The sequence below is a fragment of the Eulemur rufifrons genome, chromosome 8, assembly GCF_041146395.1.
Source record: "Eulemur rufifrons isolate Redbay chromosome 8, OSU_ERuf_1, whole genome shotgun sequence".
In the NCBI taxonomy this organism is placed as follows: Eukaryota; Metazoa; Chordata; class Mammalia; order Primates; family Lemuridae; genus Eulemur; species Eulemur rufifrons.
This window is the reverse complement of record NC_090990.1, coordinates 63,118,340-63,133,368: the sequence shown is the minus strand read 5'-3', so window position 1 is coordinate 63,133,368 and position 15,029 is coordinate 63,118,340. Positions and strand designations below refer to the sequence as shown.

Genomic DNA, 15,029 nt, shown 5'->3' with positions numbered 1-15,029 from the left:
TTCCGTAAGTCCAAATGGCTCCTAAATTCACCTTTCCTTCACTTAGAGCATAGAATCAATTAGGGAAAAGTGTAGAGAGAGCATCCTGTTAATGTGTCCTAGGGTTTTGCTGAGAATGTACCTTCTCTTCAAAGGGGATTGGCTTCTTCAGATAATTTTCTTAAATGGGATGTTGTTGTTGTTGTCTTAATTTTCACATGTACTCCATTAGGAGGTTTGCTTTATTTATGTGAGTCATCTATGTGTTTTTCACTGGCTCCTAGTTAGCTCCTAAGTGCAAGCTGGTTACACTGAACTATTGATTTTAATCCATAAAGTCCTCTATGGTTTGGATAATGTATGCATTTATTAATTTTACTACTTCCTAGAAGCTGAAGTAAATGAAGACAGCTGTTCACCTTTTTGAGATATCTGTCTTATCTATATCTATATATTTATTAACATAGACCTTAGGGTCAGGGGAAGATCCGGGTTTTTTAGGACCTGAAGCTTATGTAATTTGTGAGGCCCTTCCTAAAAAAATATAATTACAATATAAATTAAGTATGAAATTGGAAAAGAAATCATGAAAAACTATGAATTTTAAAAGATCACAAATATCACAAAATCCAGAGAAACAATCATAGTTTTTAAATTTATAAACTGCCTGAGGGATCTCTATTATCCATTTATTATACATTTTTCCCCAATATTTGGCTATAGATTCTTTGATCACCTCTTCATATGACAGCATTTTGTATTATTATTTTCCTCCAAAATAAGAGTAAGATAATTCAATCTTTTCTCAGATAATTCAATCTTTTGTTGATTGAAATGTTTTCTTATTCATAGTTTTTAGAAAAGTTTCTTTCAGTTTCATACCTTATTACTGGTAACATCAAATACATTTTTACGATGATTGTCAAATTTGGAAAAACTGTCTCTCAAGATTCTTTAATATACAAACTATAAAATATCAGCATTTCAAGGCTGGGCGTGGTGGCTCACGTCTGTAATCCTAGCACTCTGGGAGGCTGAGGTGGGTGGATCGCTGGAGATCAGGAGTTCGAGACCAGCCTGAGCAAGAGCAAGACCCCATCTCTACTAAAAATAGAAAGAAATTATCTGGCCAACTAAAAATATATATAGGAAAAATTAGCTGAGCATAGTGGCACATGCCTGTAATCCCAGCTACTCAGGAGGCTGAGGCAGTAGGATCGCTTAAGCCCAGGAGTTTGAGGTTGCTGTGAGCTAGGCTGACGCCACAGCACTCACTCTAGACTGGGCAACAAAGTGAGACTCTGTTTCAAAAAAAAAAAATCAGCATTTCAAGGATTCTTGCTCAGTAATTAATGTTAAATGGTTGAAGCAAACTCTAATCTACAGCCACTAACTCCTGCTGTCAGATGCCATAGTTCCATTCGCACAGCTATCTGACCTCTGACCTTGCAGTATCAGTCACAATCTCCGTGGGCCAGTTCTGGGTGGCAGGAATATTCTGAAACCATCCTGCATCTAGATGGTTTGGCCAGCAACCCCTGATCTATACACAGAAGTGACTGCCAACCATTCAACCCAAAGTAAACAGATGCATAAGTCCTCTTCACCTCTGCCTCACCAAAACCATTAGACAAGAGGTAAAGTATAGCCAAGGAGATGTTGGAGTGTAAAGGAATAGCACATATATATATCTGCAGTTAAATATCACACTTTTGCAGACTTTACAAAAATATATAGCCATGGGAACACATTGTTAGAGCCTGAGCCAGGGCCTTGGAATTACATGATGCAAATAAGCATCTACCTCTACATAAGGGACCCATGATCAGAAAGCCATTTAAAAATATTACTTCCCCTATTGATGCAACCAATCTTCCATTTAAACATAGATTCAGGCTACTTCAGACTTTGATAAAGCCTGAGATTTTATTTAAATTTTGAGTAAAAATTTTAAACTTTTGTAGTATATTCTAAGAGAAATAAAACAGCCCTAACAGTCAAGGCTGTGACAATTTTCACTGGGTATACTTTGAGATGGTATTTTTCCATACCCTTGGTCTTATCTGGATGTGTGCATGAACATTTGAATAATTTCAATACAGTCCAGACTAGAAGAATGTAGAAAGATTAAGTGATAGAGTTTATAGCAGATCAGCCAATACTCTCTGTTGCCTGACATCTCAAATATAAAAATAAGGGCCCATACTCACCTATGGGTATTATCCTGAATACTAATATAATCCAGACATTTTTTGGTGCAGAATAAGTTCAAAGTGCAAAAGGGTCTTATTTATTCATTTTTTTTTTTTAGTGACTAAAGAAGAGTTAGAAATTTTGCATATTTAATATGAACTTTTTACCTCTTACTTTATAATTTTTAGCAAAAGAAAAAGTTTATGAAGAAAAAAATTTAAAAAAATAGATACATCATTGTGCTTTTTCTAAAATGAACATGTGTAGCCTATATCCTATCCATTTCTGTCTGAAGTCAGCATTCTTGAGGGTAGGATAAACAAGAGTTTTCAGAGAATGTCCGATGACAGTTGGCAAGAGTCAGGACAGATGTGAACACTCATGGCTCAAGGTTTAGAGCAGTTCAGAGAGATGTGACAGTCAGTAGGACACCAGGCTGTGCTGGGTGCGTAAGGGTTCCAGTAGTCAATGTGCCAAACAAGGCAGAAGGAGTATGTGAAAATTGATATCACTAATCTGTGTTGTGCTCCTTAGACGACAAGAGACTCTCTGAGGCCAGGCCTCCCAGACTCAGTGGTCTTAGAAGAAAAACATTCTTGAGGGAACAAGGCAAAGAGAATGGAAACAAAAAAGCATTGGTAAGCACAGAACTTTGCTTAATGCAGCAAAGAAAACGTGAGTCCAGCAGAGATTAATGCTGGCAGCACCAATCAAAAAGTATCGACAGAGTAAAAAGAAGAATGTTATGTTCCTCTGAGGAGGCTGAGAAATATGTCTTCTGGCATGCATCTTCATGCAAATACTAGATACCTAAACCCACATAGAATACACAAATGATAAACAAGGAACAGCAGCAATACTTACTTCAGAAAGCTTGCTACATTAGAAATCGAACTTAAGTGTGCAGAGGGGAAAATGCTAAATAGATAAATACTTAAGTAATAGGCATTTCCCATTTAAACCACTGAGGCATTTCCCCTCCCCTCTCACTGGGGGGAGAGGAAGGAGGTCCTCCGACACACATCAAACCATGTAGGAAGCGACAAAACCACTCAGAAGACAGTAAAATGCTCATCAGTAGGGAAGATTGACCTCATACTCCACTGGGATGCTTTTTACACTTCAGAAACTCATAGGCCCATCTCACAGTGCTACTAGAGCAAAGCAAGGTGCAGGAGATTTTGGAAGAACTGACCTTTGTCTGAAGTTTGGGGTAAACAGGGACTGATCCTTGCCTCTTATTTCAACAGGCTAAAGGAGAAAGCCTGGCTGGAGTTGCCTGGGGAGATGGTGGGAATGGCCTATATTCCAGAGTTTGTTGAGTCCAGGTTCCTGTGAGGCATGGTGGTCAACACATGAAGCAGCCAAGCCTAGCCTTCTGGAAAGAACAGTACTCAAGAGCGTGGCTGTGGCAGTGACTCACCCTAGAAGAAAGAGCTATCATAAGGGTACTAGGCTTGTAGAAGTCAGTTCAAGAGGCATTGCCCTCTCAGAGAATTGCTGGGTAATGTTTTCCAATAGGAGAAATAATCCACAATAGTGCTTTGACAGAAAAATAGCAGATAGTTCGGTGTCTGCCACACAGTTGGCAGCAAAATCAAATCATAGCAGCACCAATCAAGAAAGATCTTGCCATTGTCCTCACCTTTGATCTTCCCATCTTCCTTTCCACCCTTGGAGGGTGAAAGATGGACTACTTCCCCCTTATTCAATGCTGATGTACATTTGAGATTCAGTTCATAGCTCAGAGAAGAGCTTTAAATTAGAAGTGAAATTAGAACTTTGATTCAATTCTGATTGGACTTCTTAATATCTGAAAATGCTGCTCTTCCAATGCCTGAAAGCTAGGAGAACTACCCAAGATATCCAGGGGAGGAAAGAAGATGCAGTAGAAAAGCAGTTGTAGGAGAAAAACAAAAGTGTGTCTATTTTATCCTTTTTTGATAAATCCTATTATATAAATAATCCAAATGGATGATATCCTAATTATCTTGAATCAACTGCTCATAGATTTCTACAACTTTCCTTGGTAGAAGGTTGAGACCACACACTGAAGACAAGAGGACAAAGCACTCTGTCTAAGAAATGAAATGGGATGTTGGTGGGTGGGAGGAAACAAAAGAGAGGAGTGAGAAAATGTGAATAGAAATTAATATTTGCAAGAATAGAGATCACTTTGATGTCCCTGCTTGGATGGGGGTGAAAATAATACTGCATGCAGGGGGAGCTTGAATAATTTGTGACTAGAAGACAAACTGTCTTTGTGTAAATGTCCCTTTGCAATGTGGCATTCCAGTCTCTCCACTAGAACCAGGGCTTAGCCATGAGACATACTTTGGCCAATGGAACATTAGCAAATGTGAAGAAAGCAGAGGTGTGAAAAGCACTTGCAATTTGGGGTTTATCCTGCTTTTGCTCCTTTGAGACTGTCAGTTGAAAAAGCCTGGATTAGTTTACTGAACTATGAGAGAACAGTCGGCCCCACTGCCCCCACTGCCCCCACTGCCCCAGCCAAGGTCAGAGTCAACCACTAGACACGTGGATGAATAGATAATTCGGTCCCAGCTGAGCCACCAGGTAATTCCAACCACATGAGTGATCGCAGGTGCGATCAAGAGAAGACTTTTCAGCTGAGCCAAGACCAAATTGTTGATTTGTGGAATTGTGAGGAAAAAAAAATAAATAAAAACATTGATTTAAGCCATTAACATTTTTAAAAATTTTCTTTCACAGCAAATGACAACTGGAAGAATTAGTATTTATTTGTCTTATAGTGTCATATTTGTTCTTTTTAATATCTTTGTTTCAGCAAGTTGTAAATCAAGAAACCTCAATGATTTGGTATCAACGTAGATGCAACCACTTACTTCAGTCAGGATGCCTACCCCAAAATTTCGCCTCGCTCAGTTTTTCACTTGAGCCTTCTAATAGCACCATGTAATGGACAAGTATAGGGGAACCTTTCCTGATTTGAGGATGGGGCCCACTGGTATGCAAATGGTGCATATACAGGAACTCTGCAGGGGTGAGCCAGAGATACGAGAGTATTTCATAAATTACCTATAACAAAAAAAAGGGGGTTAATTTGTAGGTTTGATGACAATTCCTGAAAGTTTTATGAATAACAATTCTTAAAAGAACATTGTCTAAAAATGAAGAAATTTGGCGAAGGGGGAATGAAGAATTTGGTGGGCCCTCGGACCCGGAGTTTATGGCGGTGGCTACCGCGGCAGCACTGCTGGCCGCACTGGGTGGGGCGCTGTGGGGGCGGCCCGGCGGTTCATGGGGCCCAGGGTCCAGCGGCTGCACGGAGGTGGGGCCCTTGGCCTCATGCACGGGAAGACCGTGCTGATAACCGGGGCGAACAGCGGCCTGGGCCGCGCCACGGCCGCCGAGCTGCTGCGCCTGGGGGCGCGGGTGACCAGGGCTACCGGGACCGCGTGCCTGCGGGAGAGGCGGCTCAGCTTCGCCGCGAGCTCCAGGCTGGGGAGTCCGGGCCAGACCCCAGCGCCGGCGGGGCAGGCGAGCTCGTCCTCAGGGAGTTGGAGCTCGCCTCGCTGCGCTCAGTACGCGCCTTCTGCCAGGAGAAGCTCCAGTGAGAAAAAGGAGCTGTTCAGTGAAAGATCATGAATATCAGTATTTGAGGAACATTCTGCAAAGGAATCCCTTCCCCCACTAACTAAAAACAAAATTGCCAATATTCCAAATAGTTTTCTAATACATAGGCCAACAACTAAAATTAAATACTTTTAGTCTCAAGTTCTTATTTTTATTAAAACATATTTATCATGAAGAGAAAAGCAATAATAAAAGGCCTATTTTCTTATTTCTGCCATTCTCTTTTTGATGCTTAAAGGAAGAGCCTAGGCTGGATGTCTTGATCAATAATGCAGGGATCTTCCGGTGCCCTTATACGAAGACTGAAGATGGGTTTGAGATGTAGTTTGGAGTGAACCACCTGGGGGCACTTCCTACTCACCAGTCTTCTCCTAGGACTCCTCAAAAGTTCAGCTCCCAGCAGGATTGTGGTAGTTTCTTCCAAACTTTATAAATATGGAGACATCAACTTCGAAGACCTGAACAGTGAACAAAGCTGTGATAAAAGCTTTTGTTACAGTAGGAGCAATCTAGCTAACATTCTTTTTATTAGGGAACTAGCCTGCCGCTTAGAAGGCACAAACGTTACTGTCAACGTATTACATCTTGGTCTCCCACGGACTAATCTTGGGAGGCACATACACATTCCACTGTTGGTCAAACCACTCTTCAATTTGGTGTCATGAGCTTTTTTCAAAACTCCAGTAGAAGGTGCCCAGACTTCCACTTATTTAGCCTCTTCACCTGAGGTAGAAGGTGTGTCAGGAAGGTACTTTGGAGATTGTAAAGAGGAAGAACTGTTGCCCAAAGCTGTGGGTGAGTCTGTTGCAAGAAAACTCTGGGATAGCAGTGAAGTGATGGTTGGCTTATTAAAATAGAAACAAGGAGTAAAAGAGCTATTTATAAAACTGGGTATCAGTTTTATCTGTGATCAGGAATGGTGTGGCTTGAGCACTTGCCATTAATAATTAAATAAAAAACAATTTTGGTTTTACATCAGCACTGCAAAGAGGTACATATGGATATTTTGAGGTTACTAAAAGGTTATTTTTTACATAAAAAATTTCAGCAAAGATGTTATATGTAATAAGTATAATGAGTAATAAGCATAATGAAAAATATATTTCAAAAATTATATCTGAGCAAGCATGGATGACAAATATTAAAGAATTTGTTAACTTAAAATACTATCTTAAGAAGCTTTTCCCCAAATATCTTAGAGTTTTATGGCCAAAGTGTTAAATATTTTTACTGTAATGCTGCATTTTGTGTGAAAATAATATACTTGGTGTGTGCACACAAATCTTACTTGGAATAAATCTACTGATGCAAAAAAAAAAAAAAAAAAAAAAGGAGAAATTCTTTCCAGGCATAATGGTAAAACTTTCTCTGAAGTCTTCTACTTGTACACAAGTAATGATCCAGAGGGATGGTGGAAACTAAAATTTAGAGGCATTTTAGAGGCATATGCAGGTGGTATAGTTGTCTGCATTTTGGCCTCTGTCGAGGAAATTGCCATTCTGATCACAAACAATCTTTTCTTTAAGTTAAACATTTCATTCTCTTGGGTGTTTGTTGCTAATGGAGACAAAAATACCACTCTCATCTGGATTTAATACAATTCACACACATATCCATCAACTGCACTATTTTCTCAGCAGAAGTAGAATTTTAACAGTTTTTTGTGACTTTTGACACATCATCACTTACAAAGGGCCTTCCTTTAGGAGTCTATGCAGAGAGACCTGGTGCAAAATGTGGCTTTGTGTTGTTCACAAATGGATAAACAGATGTCATTTACAGATTTCTACTAACAAAAACCAAATGACATCATGCGAAGGATCTGCCACAACAGTGTCTCTCTTATTTTCTCTCTGTGCTATCCATGTTATGTTTGAAAGGACTACTCAATAGAATGCTCCCACTGCTTTCTTGATTTCTGCCTATAAATATTTGGGGACAGCTGTGTCCTTCATGATACAAAACACTGTTCAGAGGGGATTAGTAAACCTATGAGTTTCTGCACTACCCCCATCATGGAATTAATTTTTCTAAGTTTTAATACATGACCTCACTTTCTAGGAATGATGAGTACAATAGGAGTTGGTGAATTAAAACACAATGATTTGGAGGTGTCAGAGACTTTATTATTGAAAGTCAATGTGACATAGTGAAAAGAAAATGGCTTTTGGAGCCAGACAATTTGGGTTTAGCTTTATGTGTGGGTTTTTGCTCTACATTGAGCTCAACAGGTGGCCCTGAGCAGAGCACTTAGTCTCTGTGACCCTCTATTTTCTTGCCTAAATAATGAGGGGGGGAACCTACCTTGAAAGTTTTACTGTGAAGATTAAGTTTTACAACAAAGAAAAAGTACCTCTCGCATTTAGTAGGTGAATAGGAAAGGTCAAAGCAAAGAGTTGCTCAATATTAAAAAATTAAATGTTAAATAATATTAAAAATTTAATAGTAAAAATGAAAGCAATTATTCTCATTCTCTCTATAAGCTAAAATTATATAACTTCAAGAAAATTTTCATCCATGATCTTCCTCATTTTTAAAATGGCATATCTCCATTTTGTCTTTCTGTCTTAACCTGTGTGTTCTGCCAACATGTGATCCTCTGTTAACCATCCTGAATGTTTCATAGCAACTTGACAGTGTTTGGGCCAGTGATGGGCCTGCGGGCAGCACACCCTTTCTCCACCGTACACTACACTGGGAACGAGCCAGCATGTATGCTGATCGGCTACTGCATGACAAGGGCTAAACTGGGAAATCTCACATTTCTAATCTCATTGAATCCTCGCAACAACGGCAGAGGCCACGTTAACCCCAATTTATAGTTAAGGACAATAAGGTTCTGAGAGGTTAAGCAACGTGCTCATTATCACCCAGATCTTGTTTCAAAACCCAGGTAATTTTCTAAATTAGTCTTCTGCTCATGGAAGCAGAGTATATTTAACAAAGCTTCCAATAAGCAAATTATTCCTGGGGATTAGCACTTGCTATCTCCTAGCACCATGATGTATTAAAATTGGAAATAATTTTAGAAATTGTCTATGTTACTCCATTATTTTAGAGTTGTAATAAATGAGACAGTAGATAGGCTCAGAATTAGATCAGGTTTGAGTTCAAGTCTCATGACACCCAGAAAAAAATAAAAGAAAAATAAAGCATATAGTGTGATTTTTTTCACTTTATTTAATTTTATTGTCTTTTTTTACAGAGAAAAATCTCTGCAATAATTTGGGCTCTTAGGAATTATAGAATCACAGAATGATAACTATGGTTGGTGTGATAGAGATTTGGTGATCATTTTAAGTCTTCACATTTTACAAATGTGGAAATAGAAGTTTTAGTTAGGAAAAGTCACTTGTTTATGTCATCAGCTAGGAAATATCATGCATATCAATAATACCTTTTAATTTCTAGTCTAATGCTATTGATACTACACTATCCTATTTCTTTCATTAAGCCCTATTACTTAGCCTGTAATCCAAAGAGTTTGTGTTAGATGAAGACAAATCTATGAAAGCATTTTCTTCAACTCTACAATCTCTAATAATCTTTGAAGGAAAATAGACAAGCTGGAAAGGTATCATTTAGGTCTGTGTCACTTAAAACAGTAATAAAATATTTTAGTTTAAATATTCTAGGTCAAAGTAACAGATCAAAATGTGTAATGGCTCAAAAACCATAGAAATATTTGTCTTTCTACTTCACAGTCCAAGGTGTTTATTTCTTTCCATTAACAGTCCAAGGTGGATGGCAAAGTGGTAGAGAAGGGACTCGAGGAGGGGCTCAGGCCCATGCCAGGGATCCAGGCCAATGACAGCTCTGCCACCTTAACACAGAGCTTACAAGGTCTCCAGCCTGTGTCCTCCTCAGTCAGCTAGAGAAGACAGGCACACAAGAGGTTACTATGGACAAAACTTGGAAGTGGCACTCAACACCTTCTGTCATGTTCTGTTCTCTAGAACTCATTTACATGGTCACATCTTCAAGGGAAATATAGTTAAAGTGTGTTCCCAGAAGATGAAGAAACAGATTTTGGTGAACATTTATTGTACTTCTAGAGTGCTTTCAAAGAGTTTTTTGAACATGAATATGTTTGGATTCTGTTTTGGGGTTCTGTTTGTTTCTCTGAATGTTTGTGGGTCTCTTTGTATGTATGTGACTCGCTCTGTTTTTCATGGGTGCCTTTCTCAATATATGTTTGAATCTTTTTCAGGATAATGTACTTCTTTCAGTATGGGTGTACGGCTTTTTCTGTGTCCATCTTAATATGTGAATGCAGCACATTTTGATATATATGCTTTCCTCAATTTGGAAAATAGGCTTTTGTTAAATACAAGAAACTATAGGGATTAAATGATTGTTAAATAGTAACTGAATCTCTGATAATACCTAACCAGCATTCCTAGGCTGTTGAAGCATTTCACAGATTGCTTTCCTACATTTGTTGAATTTTAAGCATTAAGAAACCTGTCTTTTGCTAATAAGAACTTATCAGCTCAGCTCATTTGCATAGTGAAACTAAATATGCAGTTAATTTGCACATTTAAAAATGTTAAAAAAAAATTTTCCCTTGCACACTGGGGGAGGCTCTAAGTTGCCCAAATAAGAAACTTTAACTCAAAGACAACCAGAAAAGCCCATGGATATACAAATAGGACTAATTGGTATTTGGTTTATAGCTACATGCTGACAACGATTAAGTTAATTATAAGGCACATGGTGCTAAATTACTATGTTTTTCATACATTATCTGAAACAGCAAGAACCCCAGAGAGGTTCTGGTTCAAAGTCTAGTTATTCTAAACAAGAATAGATTTGAAATCATTTCCAGAGTTAACCAGTTAACACATTCCATTACAAGTATTGTAATATTTAGAAAAGCATTACATTTTATAAGAAGGAAATCAAGTAAAGACATACACAGTTGGCTAAACACTAACATAGTTGCCAAATGTTTTTGCAGTATTTTGGTCCTGAAAAATTGAGGTGTCAATAATGAGTTCTAAGGCAACATTTTAAGAAAAAACAGGAGAGATTTTGTCCTGGATGCAATAGGGCCAGCACCTATTGGCCATATAGGAGCAAAATAGGAATTCATGCCAAGAACCTTTCATTCTTTCAAAGAGAGCTGGAGCAGAAAATAGATAGTTGTAGAAGCAGATTGTTTGTAAATTAAAACATTGTGTTACAATGTAGATAAAATTATCCTTTGAGCTCTAGAGGGTAAGACTGGCTATCACCAAAACCCTTGTTGACTTTCAGACTTTAAGAAGTACATTCCTACATCATTAATGAGTCCATTCCATTCGGTTCTACCATTTGGATTTATTGAAACCATATGTGAATTTAAATCTACTCAAATGACTGAAATTTACTAGAAGCAGAAGAGGAAGTATTGTTTCTCTAATGCTTTTTGGGATGAAATGTTTTTCAGTAACTGAGTCACTAGCTTTACCATGTAGTAACTTCCTTCCGATGGACATCCAGAAGTAGGTCTTCTGTACTACATAAATGTCTGAGCATCAAGACTTTAGTTATGCGCACGATTAGTATGATAAATAGCATTACTGCTATCTGGATTATGGAGTATAATTGAAAGGGGCTGTAAAATACAGTCTTGCAGAAAAATTCAAAGAATTTATGAACTTCATAGCCTTTCATTGACTTCTAACATGTTTTCTTAGACCCAAAGTGATCATTGACAGTATTTGATGGCAAAGAAATTCAAAATTTCATAGAAAGACACGTAAAAGGATTAAGACAGACATGATAGAGAGCCCCCAGTTCCATAACCTTCAACACTTACATTCTTCAATCTTTTTCATTGCTTCCCTGCCTCGTCCACCACTCCCCATCTTCTTCTTGTTGAACTTTGAGCAGCCAATAATCCACAAGGCTTGCAAACAACAGCTCTCAAAAGAAGCACCCTGGCAGACACAGAGATGGAACGGTACCAATGATACCAAGGCAGGAAAATCCAGAATAATCTCCAGCTGTTGTAACCACAATTTTCAGAGCAGTTAGAGACAAAAAACTGCTAACTGAGCCAAACCACAAGGACTCGTACTGCTCTCTTCTCCTCCCCTGTAAGACCCAATTTTGCTTCAACTCAGAGAATTACCTGGTCTCCAGGTGTTCTCTCATGCACATTGACAGGATAAAGCCTTTAACCACGCTTTGAAATACTTAAATTATTTTCTGTAGACAGATAATCAGGCTAGGAGGAGACTGGGGCCAGTGTTTCATTTTCTTCCTTTTCTTTGACCCTTGCTCTTCTTTGTTTAAGCCTTGGGGCCCCTTAATCTTGTGTGGTTAGCACCAATAATTTATAAGCCAGTTTTAAATCTGTGTGTGCTTGTGATTATCAAATCATGAATGTCGAAACTATCAAAGCATAATTTACCTATATAACAATGGTAAAATACCGTAAGGTCATGACAATTTGCTTATTGTTTCTTCTTTATTTTAACAGTAAAAAGAAATATTTATAACAAATCGGTATAAATTTTCATAATGACCCTTGAATAAATAATTTTACTAAACAAAAACAACAAATAAACTAAACCGATTATGTCCTAGGTGGATTGTTTAAGAATTAGTTTTATTTATTCTTATTTTTTAAATTTCAGAATATTATGGAGGTACAAACATTTTGGTTATGTATAATGCCTTGCTTTGCCCAAGCCAGAGCTACAATCATGCCCATCCCCCATACAATATGCTCCTCACCCATTAGTTGTGAGTTTACCCATCCCCACCACACTGGCCAGTGGTACTTTCAACCATAAAAATCAATGGTGAACTAGCACCTCTTATGTTTATCATTTCTTTAATGCTACTTGAGCATTATTTTGTTATGAAAATTTCAGGACTTTAAATATACCACTAGAAAAAAATCTGGATTAATGAAAACACGTAAAATAAGGGTGCATGTCTTTTCATGTTATGAGCAAAACAAACAAAAAGTAACCTGTTTCATTTATAAATAAATCTGTGTAAAAGAAGTGGGAAAATGTAGACTAACCTTAGGCAGCAACAAAATTTTAGCACTTCTTTTGCTGTTTGGAGAATCAAAAAAGAAGAGGTAAGGAAAAAAAAAACTTGTAAAAAACTATTTTGCACAAATAAAGTTGTATCCCTAAAGCAGTCTGATTATTGGAAATGTGCCCCATCATTTTATACTCTTTGATTTGGATCAATTTGGAAATATTTAGAGATGGTTATCAGTAGTTACCAGGTGAAACATATTTAATGATACTTAACTTTCATTTTAAAAGATATAGACAAATAAAAAGCCAAGATTCACAGTGAATCACTAGTGCAAACTCTTTATCACACAGAGATAATGATTTATAATTGTTAATATTTTGTATACTGAACGTTTGTCCACATACATACCTTGTTCTTTGGAGCACAACTGAAATGATAAATTATATTATTCCCATTTGAGAAATGAAACAACTGAAAGAAAGGGATTTTAAGTGGCTTGCACAAGTTATCCACATGGTCTGTAGGGGAATTAGTACTGAAAAGCCAGATTTTCTGACAATACTACAGACAAAAGATTCAGCTCTTGTAACTGAAAATAAATACAGTATGAAAACAGATAAACAACAAATAAATTAGTTTCAAAAATTATGTAACTTCTGGAATACCAAGGTTTTGATATTTAAATCCATTACAAGTATCAGTATATAAAGATTTATGGTCTGCTAAGGAAACAGCCACTTTGGATATACACTCAATAAAATTTATGACATTTGGCAAGTTATTGGGAGGAAATATTCCCTAAATGTAACCTAAACTTTGCATGTTATTTGCTAGTATTATTGAGAATATGATCTGACAAAATATCCTATTAGTATAGAGGAAAATTATATGAATATGGCCTATTTCCTTTTTATATTCAACCACTTATATCATGTTGCAGTGCACCATGGAGAGCCACTAATAGAAGAGTCCTCATTTGGCAGTGTGCTTAGATGACATGCTAGTCAAGAGTATATCTGAGTTAGAACACCTGGCAAACCCAAGTAGATTCTAAAGCATCCCTCCAAGGCATACTTACATCTCAGAACAAATAACGTTGAGCTTCAATTCCCTGGAATGCATTCTTTTGGTGACTGAATAATTTCTATTGCAACTTGCTTAAACAAATTAAATTAAACCTCAAAATTTTAATGGTGGTAAAGGTGGAAAAGAGATATTTAAGAAAGAATTACAATTAATATTTAAAATTTGCTCATGCAAAATTTGTACTTGATTTCTCAATAAAACATATTAGTATAGCTTTCAGCATCTTATAAAAAGATTCCATTGGAAGAGGCTACAGTGAATTAAATAATAAGGTCATCAAATTGTATTTATCGGTATAGGAAGATCTTTTAATTTTATCTATTTCTTTATGTTCCAATTTATAAGCATATGGTAGGCAGAAAATTTAAACTGATATTAGGCAATAGACAAATAAAATATAATATTTTTATGTGTTAACTTAGTTTTATGGATATAAAAACATCTTATTGGTGATTATGAAAAGACTACATTTAAGAAACCTAGATTTTAGTTTAAGCTAGGCTAGAACTTCCATCGTAAATTTCACTCAAGTGTAAAATTAATGGACAGGACTTGCATGACGTGTAGGAAGAAGGGCAAAGTAGTACTTGAAGGTTTTGAATATTGGGGATTTCTCACGTATTTTTTAATGTATTTCTAAATATGCTGGGGGTGAGATTGATAATCTCTCCATACTCATTCCTCTTTTACTAGTGGGAACAAATGGATATAAAGAACTGGGTTCCTTGCCCTTTTTATTGACCAAGAGGGCATGCATTAAAAGCTAATATATCTCTTTTATGATTCAGGTAGGCCCATTGGGGTGGGGTAGGAAAGAAATCAAGTGCTTCTCCACACATTAATTGGGGTCCATTGACTCAAAGAGCAGACAGGCTCCTTGCTAATTGGAAAAAAAATGTTTTCTCTTTCTCAGTATGGATTTAGACCATAGCGGAAAGATAAGTTGACCTCGATCCTTGATAGATGTGCTTACTTTAATAGTTTCATTAGTGAGATACACTATTCAAGTGAGAATGTTGATCAGGAAATGCTAATTGTATGCTTTGCTTCCTTCTTCTACAGGGCAGATGTTCATAGTCAAACTTTGGCATTCCGTAGTGATGGACATCATTTTCATTTGGGCAAACTTGAGGAAGATACTTGAGCTTGTGTGACTTAGACATGGG

General features: G+C 37.2%; 1 pseudogene; it reads left to right on the top strand.

Annotated features, from left to right (window-relative positions):
* Positions 1 to 5,383: 5,383 nt before the first annotated feature.
* Positions 5,384 to 6,647, top strand: LOC138389634 (retinol dehydrogenase 14-like; annotated as a pseudogene).
* Positions 6,648 to 15,029: the final 8,382 nt, after the last annotated feature.